The sequence below is a fragment of the Cavia porcellus genome, unplaced genomic scaffold (assembly GCF_034190915.1).
Source record: "Cavia porcellus strain 051 isolate PalLab524CR breed Dunkin Hartley unplaced genomic scaffold, mCavPor4.1 scaffold_13, whole genome shotgun sequence".
Classification (NCBI taxonomy): Eukaryota; Metazoa; Chordata; class Mammalia; order Rodentia; family Caviidae; genus Cavia; species Cavia porcellus.
Genome location: NW_026947496.1, coordinates 53787991 through 53795866, shown reverse-complemented (window position 1 = coordinate 53795866; position 7876 = coordinate 53787991). Strand labels below are relative to the sequence as shown.

The 7876-nt window shown below is 34.5% G+C and overlaps 1 non-coding gene across 1 annotated transcript; it reads left to right on the top strand.

Annotated features, from left to right (window-relative positions):
* The first annotated feature begins 3146 nt into the window (after positions 1-3146).
* LOC111757929 (small nucleolar RNA SNORA2/SNORA34 family) lies at positions 3147-3283 on the top strand. The gene has a single exon (XR_002792176.1). It is a non-coding gene; the product is annotated as a small nucleolar RNA SNORA2/SNORA34 family (small nucleolar RNA).
* Positions 3284-7876: the final 4593 nt, after the last annotated feature.

Here is a 7876-nt window from a genome sequence, read left to right as displayed (position 1 = left end):
TCAGCTAGCAAAGAAAATAAAATTGAATCACAAAATATTTAATACAAAAGAAGGCAGAAACAGAAAAGGAAAACAAAGAACAGACATCACAAATATAAGTGAAATTTTAAGGTGACAAGTTTAGACCTAACCATATCAAAAGCTGCTTTAACTGTCGATGATGTAAATATCATAATTAAAAGGGAGAGGTTATCAAGTTGGAAAATAAAGATGTTATGAACTAAATGCTATCAATAAGACACACAGCTCAAATATGAAAAACATATTAGTGATGAGTGGAAAAAGTATTCCATATTTGTATTTATCAAGAGACGTCTTTGGTAGTTATATTAAGTAGATTTCAGTACCAGACATATTACCAAAGACAAACAATGATATTCCTCAATAATTATCAAGAAGACAAATCATAAATGTAGTAATATAGGAAAAAATTTAAAATACAGTATACAATATAGGTAGTATCATAAGGTGAAATAGAAACATCTATTTAGTATATTTTAATACCTCTCTCAATAATTGATAGAAGCTATGCACAGATATAGTAACAGTATAGACAATTTGCTCAACACCACAAAATATCTTGATTTAGTGGTTATTTTTTGATATTCTACCCCAAAGAAACTGAACACATATTCTTCTCTAGTACACATGGACTATCTTCCTAAATGAACCATATTCTAAGCAATAAAAAAAGTTTCAACAAATTTAAAAGGATTCAATCATACAAGTATGTTCTGACCAATGTAATTAAAACAGAAATAGAAGGATTTCTGAAAATATCTATATATTTAGAAACTAAATAAGCCCATTATAACTAACTTAGAATCAAAAAATTGGGAAGGAATTGAACCAAATAAAAATGAAAATAAAATATATCAACATTTGTGGGATATTACTGAAACAGAACTTGGGGAAATTAATAGAACTAAAATTCATATCTAAGAAAAAAATGCATCAAACCAACAATGTCAGCTCCTGTCTTAACAATGTGGTTTGGAACAGAAAATATAACCCACATAAGTAGAAAATAATATACAGATTGGATGTCAATGAAACTGAAAATGGTAAAATATTAGAGAAGAATCTATTAGAAAAGTCAATGAAATTGACAATGTTCTATCCAGATTTCATAGGGAATAAGAGAAGAAGCAGATTATCAATATGAGACTTGAAAGAGGTGACATCACTATGTACTTACGATTGTAATAAGGATAACAAGAGATGTTATAAGCACGTGTTTGCCAATGAATTTAAGATCTTAGATACAACAATAGGCAAATTCCTTCAGATATGCAAACCATCAAAGAAAAATAGATAACCTGAATATACGTATACTTACTCAAGAAATTGCATCTGTAACTAATCACAAAGAAAACTCCAGAACTAAATGATTAGATTGACAAATTCTGTTACATACTAGAACTTCAAAGCTGTGAATAAGAAAGACCATTGTTCCACTGACACTAAGAAGTCAGAGGAGTGCATTACAATAACAACAAAAACCCTAAATATCAATAGTTTTTATGAACACAGATTCAAAAATCTAAGCAAAACCAGCCAGTTAAATTCAGGAACACATAAAAGTGTAACAGAACAACAGAGTAATGCTCGCTCTAGCAATATCAGGTTTTCTGAACTGTAAAAATTACTAAAAATGCTGGGTATGGTAGGGCACGTCTGTTATTTCAGCACTTGGAAGTCTGAGGCAGGAGGATCATTTGAAAGTTCAAGACCAATCTGGGCTACACAGTGTAAATTGCATGGGGAGACCCTGCTTCAAAAAATAAAATAAAAAAAATTATTAAAGAAATTCTAACACATGCATGATGCAATATGGATAAAATTTGAGAACACTGTTATGTAAGACAGACTCTTGCTGTGGAGACACAAAAAGAACCAAAATGACATGATTATTCTTATACAAGTTACTCGCTATAGACAAATTCATAGACAGAATTAAAATAAAGTTTACCAGAGATGAGGGAAGGAAAATTGGAAAATTTCTGCTTAGTGTACATAGAGTTTCTGTTTGGAACAATTAAAATGTTGTGGAAAGGGATTGTAGTAGTAATTATACAACAGTATGAATATGTTGAATGCCACTGAATTGTACAATTAATGGGTTAAATGATAAATTTATGGTATGTATGTTTACCACAAAACTTTTTAAATAAAAAGAATATAATTTGCTAGACTATGACTTTGAAAAAATTATGACTTTTTTTAATGGGTACAACAAACACACTGAAAAAAAATCTAACATACTTTCTTGATAAAAAGATGCAAACTAGGGATGGAATGAAATTCCCTTAAACCTAATTAAGGATATCTTGTGTAAGACCTACAGCTAATATCATTCTCCATGACGCAAGATTGAATGCTATCCCCTTAAGATTAAGCAGCATCTATTCTCATTATTCATATTCAGCATTGTACTGGAAATTCTCATTAGTGTAACTAGAGACCTAGATTGAAAAAGAAAAAGTAAAACTTTTATATAGCAGATTTGAGAGAATCTACAAAAAGAAACTAGAATTAGCGAGTTTAGCAACATTGCTAGGTAAAGGTCAATATATACCATCTGTTTTTATTTATGTACGATAGCAATGAAAAATGTAAACCTGAAGTTTTAAAACATCATTGACAGTAACCTTGAAAAGAATGATATACCCTGGGACAAAGCTGACAAAATATGTAAAAACCACAAAATATTGCTAAGAGACATTAAAGAGGACCTAAATAAATGTTACAGGCTGAGCGACTCAATATTGTTAAGCTATAGATTCTCTCAAATTTAATTTAGAATTTTCAACACATATCCAGCAAAAATCCTGCTGTACTACTTCTAGAAATTGTGAAGCCAATTCTAAAATTCCTTGGAAATACATAAGACTTAAAATTCCTAAAATAACTGAAAAAAAATGAAAAGAAAATCAGAGGCCTAACACTATTTATTGCTAAGACTAATTATGAACTTACCATTAGCAAGATAGTGTGGAATTGACCAAAATATAGACAAATAGATCAATAGAAAAGAATAGATTCTGACACAAATTTACACTTATATGTACAATCTGACATCTTTTTTCAGAAGTATAAATGTAATTCTGTAGGGAAAAGAGAGTCTTTCAAGAAATTGTGCTGGACTGGCCCTGAATCAAGGCCGGCAGCTTCCTGATGCTGTTGGTTTCAAGCAGGAACCTAAAGAGATGTCTTTCTATGCTCTGTTGGCCATTCCAGAACTTGGGCAGTGAAACGGTCAATTCATTAGAAAGAAACAGCTTGAAGCAACCCTCCCCGCCAACACACACCCAGTGGGCAGCTGTGAGCGTGGCAGGCTGTGGTGGCCCAGGATGGGAGCCACCGGCATTTACTGGGCCCTGAGCCATGCTGGGACCTGGAGTGCCAGGAAACCAAGCAACCCCTCCCCACCTGGTAAGCTGCTGTGAGCCTGTTCGGCATGTGGGCTGCGAATCAAACATCACATCTCTCCTCCCCGCCATTAGCAAATGGGAGCCAGTGATCTGGACATCCCTTGAGAGGTTGACAACAGGCAATATAGCAAATAGGGGAGATTTCCTTCTTCCATCTCTTTGAAGGTAAATACTTTTATCCCTGTTTTTCTTTGTTCTAATTAATGGTGTTATTTTAGCCTGTTTTGTTTTGTTGAACTTCAATATACATGCAAGTATGGACAGCTATTTTGAAGAGAAGGAGAGACTCTAGGATAGCCATTAGGGACTTCCCTATTGTCCAGTTTTGAAGACCTAAAACGCCTTCCTTATTCTGTTTGGATCAATTTTACACTATTCTGTTTTGTATGAGTTCTCTGTATGTGAAGACATGGACAACTATTTGGAAGAAAACAAGAAACAATATGATAGATAGTGAAGATCTCACGTCATCTAGCTTTGAAATTTATATCTCTTACGTTGCTTTCTTATGTCCTATTTTGTTCTGTTTAATTTTACCATCTTTAAAATAAAAAAAAAAGAAATTGTGCTGGAACAATTAGTTATCCATATGAACAACAATGGTTTTCTAATTATATTTCATTCCTTATTTCAAAAATTAACTTAAAATAGACTTTAAATCTGAACATGAACCTTAAATAGGAAAAGGAGAAGAAAACAGGGAACGATCTGGGCATGGTACCCTATGCCTGCAACCCTAACAGTAGAGAAGCAGAGACAGTTGGATTATCACAAGTTTAAGACCAGCCTGGGCTGCATAGTGAATTCAAGGCCAACCTGCAGACATAGTGAGACCCTGTCTCAAAAAGAACAGCAAAAAAAGGAAGAAAGGAAAACCTAGGGGAAAATTTTTATTGAGGTTAGGTTAAACAAAGTTTTCTTACTACATGAAAGACTAAAAGAATGATAATGAAAATGCATGGTAAATCAGACTATTAAAATTAAAGACTTTCGCTCTTTGAAAGACATGGTTAAGTTAAGGAAAAGATATACTACAGATCTGGAGAGACTTTTTGGAGGTCATGTATCTGATAAAAAATTTGCATCCAAAATATATAAGAAATGTTTAAATCTCAGTAACAAGAAACTAGACAATCCAATTAAAAATGAGCAAAAGATTTGGACATTTTATTCAAAAGATATATATAATATAATTGATCTGAGAAAAGTCATACAAAAATACACATTGTTATTTTGTGTGTAGAAAATTGTATGAAGTATAACTGATTCAAAGGGTAAAGAGGTAGATCAGCAGTTGTCTGTGGACTAGTATTCCGGGATGTGTGGGATGAAGGGATTCATCATGAAGAGGTAAGGGGAACTTTTGGTATGGTGGATGTGATTTTGTCATTTTTGTGATTGTTTATGAGTGCATACACTTGTAAAATATTATTAATTGCATATTTTAAATATACAGTTAAATTTATTATGTCAAATATGCAACCTAGTTTAAAATGAAATTGACAATGGAAATAGAGCTAACTAAGGAAGCATAAAGAAAGGACATCAATGTTACATGGAAAAGCAAAGATTAACAAAAATGAAAACTAGGACTTTCAAAAGATAAACCTTTGGTGACTGATCATTTATACAAAGGAAAAAAATGCAAATAGTATGAGGAGAAAAGAATCACAGAGATTAAAGGAAAATATTACAAGCCACCTTGTGCCAATAAAATAAGAAAGACAAAATAAACAGGTTAGCAGGAGATAAAAATGGAATAGAAATCACAGTAATAATTGTACATCCATCCATTTCAACAACATGCCCCAGAGGTAAGTGATTTTAGGGGTGCGATTTTCTAAAGTTTCATAGAATAGATAACCCTTACCTTGCTTTTTTTTTTCTTGGAGGGAAGAAAGGAAAGAGGGAGAGAATTGCACAATTCATTTTATAATTCTTTTTTTTTTTTTTTTTTGTCTTTTTCATTTTTATCGGTACCAGGGATCGAACTCACGACTGCCTGCTTGGAAGGCAGGTGCTTATGCCACTGAGCTAAATCCTCAGCCCCCTCATTTTATAATTCACAAGCACCTGTGACCCTGAAATGTGATAAGGGTAAAAGAAGGAAGCAATTACCTGACGTATTTCTCCTAAGAATATTTATGCATGAATACTAAGTAAAAGGAATGTGAATAAATAAATATATATTATGAAGATGCCACACTCAAGTAAGTCTTTAGGCTATAGGGATGGTCTGACTTTAGAACATTAAAGGGAAAAATTGCAAGTCTAGTGTCATGGTTTATGTCTGTGTCCCCCAGGCCTCATGAGTTTACGTTGTGTATTTGTGATTGGTTCATTGTATAGTGCTTGGATTGATGGTGTCAGTGCTCCACCCACAAAGGGGTGGATCCAGGATGTGATGTAATGGCAGGAAGAAGGTGTGTCTTGCCCTTTGCTGGTTCCTGCTTGCTGTTTGCAGCCGCCATGAACTGCGGCCCAGCCATGCCCACCTGCCTTGGAGCCAACTGAGTGTGGACTGAAACCTCCAAAAACTGTAAGAAATAAACCTTTCCTTTCCCAACTTGGGCTTCAGGTATTTTGTCTCAGCGATGAGTAAAAAGTAACTAAGACATCTAGCAAATAAAAATATGACAAATGTTAGCAAATACCAATGAAAATATATACTGATTAAAGTCCATATATGTATTTATGGTATTTTATCTATATCTGTCTATCATCCTTCATCTGTCTATCCCTATCTATACATCCACCCATCCATCAGTCCATCCACCCAATCTCTCAACATAGAAGTATCTTCAACTTGAAAATTGCTTGGCAACAAAAACTATAGCAAAGATCATACATAATGGAAAACTTTTCCATGAGTTCACTTTCAGATCATCAGAAACGAGATATTGATGTCTTCTGTCATCACCTCTCTTCACAATAATGGCAACTCTGTTCATTTCAATAAGATAAAAACTAATACTGATATGTATTCAAGGAGAATATCCTTATGAATATACCTATTTTTAAAACATGGAGAGGAACTGGGCGTGTAACTCAGTGGCAGATACTTGCCTAGTATGTATAAGGCTGGGAGTTCACTCTCCAGCACTGGAAAAAAGTATAGTACGCATTAATTTTAAAAACTATTTAGTACTATCAAAAGTACTAAATAGTTGAGAGGTCGTATTACACAGTCATAGTTCTCCTCAATTAGATCTTCATAATCAATACAATTTTAATTCAATTCCCAATTTAATTCATTTTCAACAAAGTTTATGGGAAGGGACAGAAGTTGATTCTAACATCTATATGAGCTAGAACAGAAGAATCATGTGGGAATCTCACTCCATCCTGTATGAACACTTTCTATGAAGCACTAACAGTGATGACCGTGAGATGTGTCACAGGGGTACATAAACCAATGCCTGAAACAGAAGATGAGTACCAAAGAAAACTGCACGTGTTAGAAGGCTTGACAGCCAGCCTGGTGTGTAGGTGAAGAAAGGAGGTCCTATCCAAAACATGGTCCAGGAACAATGGGTTTTCAATACACCGGACACAAAATTGGACATTCTATGCTCCACTAAACATAAGTATTAATTCCAGGCAGTATTAAAAACCTAAATGTCATTAAATCAACCCAACACAAATTTAGGATGGGCACGTAAGGATATTTTCTGTTAGTTTCTAGGTATTTTACCTCTGGCAAAGTTTATAGATGCTCATTGTATGGTTGTTATCACAATTACTGCAGTAGTGCCAATGACAATTGTAATTCAAATAAATTCTGTTTCTTTGCTGGTCTAGTAACATTACCTCGCTGCTAGTTCTATAAGTTGTTGACCCTTGCTAGGCATCCTGCTTATAGCTCACCTACCCAAGGATGAGTCAATTTAAAAGGAAAAAAAAAAAAAAAAAAAAAGAGGAAACAGTTGTTTGAGCATTTTGAGATTTTTAATAAATGGGGAAATTATTTAAACAAAACTTGACATGTGTCACTGACCAATGTAGAAGAATTACAAAAACCAATCCCTGCACCCTCTGCCTTGCCTGACTCAAGGGCAGGTAACACAGCCACCTTTCCTGCTGAGCTCAAAAGTGGCCTCAAGATGCTCGCCAGGAGACCCCATGCACCACTCACAATCCATCAGTGCTGACAGGTAAGATACACCTCTTTGCAAGGCCAGTCATTGAGTTAGGTATCTTTGGCCACATCCATACCATGGGGCTCAGCACTGCCAATCAGCCCATTCATAAAAGCTGGAAAATGCTCTTTTCTGGTCAGGCGATCCACACAGAAAGGGAGGCTTGTGGTTTTTGCCTAAGTCTCTTGACCTATCCAAACTTGAATTTATGCAATGGAAACAAAACTGTTCTTGTACTATTAAAGCAACGGACTTCCACATATAATATTTATTTTGGGCCTGAGGATGCAGTTAGGGTTTAAA